The sequence below is a fragment of the Arvicanthis niloticus genome, chromosome 12 (assembly GCF_011762505.2).
Source record: "Arvicanthis niloticus isolate mArvNil1 chromosome 12, mArvNil1.pat.X, whole genome shotgun sequence".
Classification (NCBI taxonomy): domain Eukaryota; kingdom Metazoa; phylum Chordata; class Mammalia; order Rodentia; family Muridae; genus Arvicanthis; species Arvicanthis niloticus.
In genome coordinates, this window is record NC_047669.1 from 18,667,449 (window position 1) to 18,670,033 (window position 2,585).

The window sequence follows — 2,585 nt, forward strand, 5'->3', positions numbered from 1 at the left end:
GCTAACATAAATATGCTTGGAAAGTGACTGAGATGCACATTAATACATACGTGCATCCCTATCACCACCCCTAGTTGAGGTGAGCTCTTTTTCTGTTTTCTGCATCCAAAAGAAACTAACACAACCCTTTAAGATAAATAAATCATAGAATGAAACAAATCCTAGGAGATAATAAATGGGACAACAATATCCAAATATCCATTCTCTTGACCTGAAAGAAAAAGGACCACACACAGAATTGCAAAACTGATTGAAGATATCGAACACCTACTTAGTGTCAATGAAGGACAGTGATATAAAGCAGCCAAACTCAGATACATATCACCTACTGAACAGGCAACAAGACTCCTATCAAAGTTGGTGTCATTCATGTTTCTCTTGTATTTCTCAACACCCCCATAAATAAATATAGCACTGGATTATATAAGACACAGTCTTAAACATTAACTTTATGTTTAAAGACTGATAAAATTTGGTTCAATTCTTTTATGTGTGTGTGTGTTCACACACTGACACACATGCATACATATGCACTCATGTATGCAGGAACATGAATGAGTACACACGCATACCCATACTTAAGCAAAGGTGGACTTTAAAGAAAAAAAAAGGGGGTTGAGGGTCGCTGGAGAGATGGCTCAGCAGTTAAGAGCACTGGCTGCTCTTCCAGAGGACCTGAGTTCGATTCCCAGCTCCTACATGGCAGCTCACAACCATCTGTAACTGTTTCAGGAGATCCAATGCCTTCACAGGTACTAGACACATGTGGTGCACATATATTCATGTAGGCAAAAAACTCAAAACACATAATAAACTAGAAACAGTCTTAATGCAGTTTGAATCTCTACAGAATAGAGGAATAAGTAATAGGATCTAGTTTTTTAATCTGACTAGATTTTTCTCTGCCTTGGTTTTATTTTTAAATCTTCCTTTCCCTTCCTTGTGTACACACAACAACTCAGAAGCCAGTTCTCTCCTGCCACTTTGGGGGATGCAGAAATCCAACCCAGCAGAGTCAGGCCTGTGCCCAAGTGCCTCTACTGACACATCATCTCAATGCCCATGCCTTGTTTCTTTTGAGCTTCAGAATACAAAAGAGGTTGGGAGGCAGAGGCAGGCAGATCTCTGAGTTCAAGGCCAGCCTGGTCTACAGAGTGAGTTCCAGGACAGCCAGGGCTACACAGAGAAACCCTGTCTCGAAAAACAAAACAAAACAAAAACAAAAACAAACAAAAGAATACAAATCAGGCAGTGCTAAGCTGTGGGAGGAGCCTAGAGCAGTGGCCCTCAACCTTCCTGATGCTGAGACCCCTCAGTACAGTTCCTCAGTGCTGACCCTCCCGCAACCTTCCTGATGCTGAGACCCTCAGTACAGTTCCTCAGTGCTGACCCTCCGTTAAGTTCATCGCTACTTCATAACTGGAATTTTGCACTGCTATGAATTGTAATGCAAATATCTGTGGGTCTTTCTAATTGTCTTTGGGAGTTGCGACCCACGAGTTGAGAACCACTGCTCTAAAGACCACAACAAAAATCACAGCAAGCCAGTGTACAATTCCCTCCACTCACCAACACCCGAAATCTAGGGTAACCATCTGTGGATGAGCTCAGCTGCTGCTGAGAGCAGTGCAGCTGTCCCAGAGTACCTCACTGCAAAGGTATCTGAAGTGGCAGGAAATGCAACAAAGGCATAGTACCCCACATCACTTAGAACTTGTTACTTGTAGAGATGAGGAACTGGACTCTCTATCAAGACTACAAGTGTTTGGGCTGGAGAGATGGCTCAGTGGTTAAGAGCACTGACTGCTCTTCCAGAGGTCCTGAGTTCAGTTCCCGGCAACCACATGGTGGCTCACAACCATCTATAATGGGATCTGATACCTTCTTCTGCTTTGTCTGAAGATAGCAACAGTGTACTCATATACATAAAATAAATAAGTAATTCTTTTTTAAAAAGAAACAAAAAGACTACAAGTGCTACTGGCACTGGCACCCTGCACTACCACAAGTCTGTGACTACGATAAAAGGACAGCAGATCTCTTCAAGTGCTGAGATTACAGGTTTGAGCCATCACCACCAGCCTGTTCCCCACTCTCAATAGCTTGTTTTGTGTGTGTGTGTGTGTGTGTGTGTGTGTGTGTGTGTGTGTGTGTGTATGTGTGTGGTTTTTTTTTTTTTTTTGGCGGGGATGGGGGTGAGGAGGGCTCATTAAATACAAACACACTAAATAAACACACAGAACCCTGGCTGTCCTAGAACTCAGTCTGTAGACCAGGCTGACTTTGAATTCATAGATTCGCCTGCCTTTGCCTCTGGAATACTGGAATTTAAAGGCATGAGCCACTATGCCTAGCTCTAAAAATTCCTGATGGTTGTCCAACACTGCTGAGTCTAGTGGCCTCTGCCTCTGCGAAGACATAGCTGGGCCTTTCTGTGATTCTATTTGAGCAAGCTGGAAGCTTAATTAGCTTTCCAACCAACCAACCAACCAACCAAGTTTCTGCATTCAATTCTTAAATCCTATTTAAGTATTACTGTGGCTTTAAAGGAACAGTTGATTCTGAAGTAATGGGTTGTGACTGAG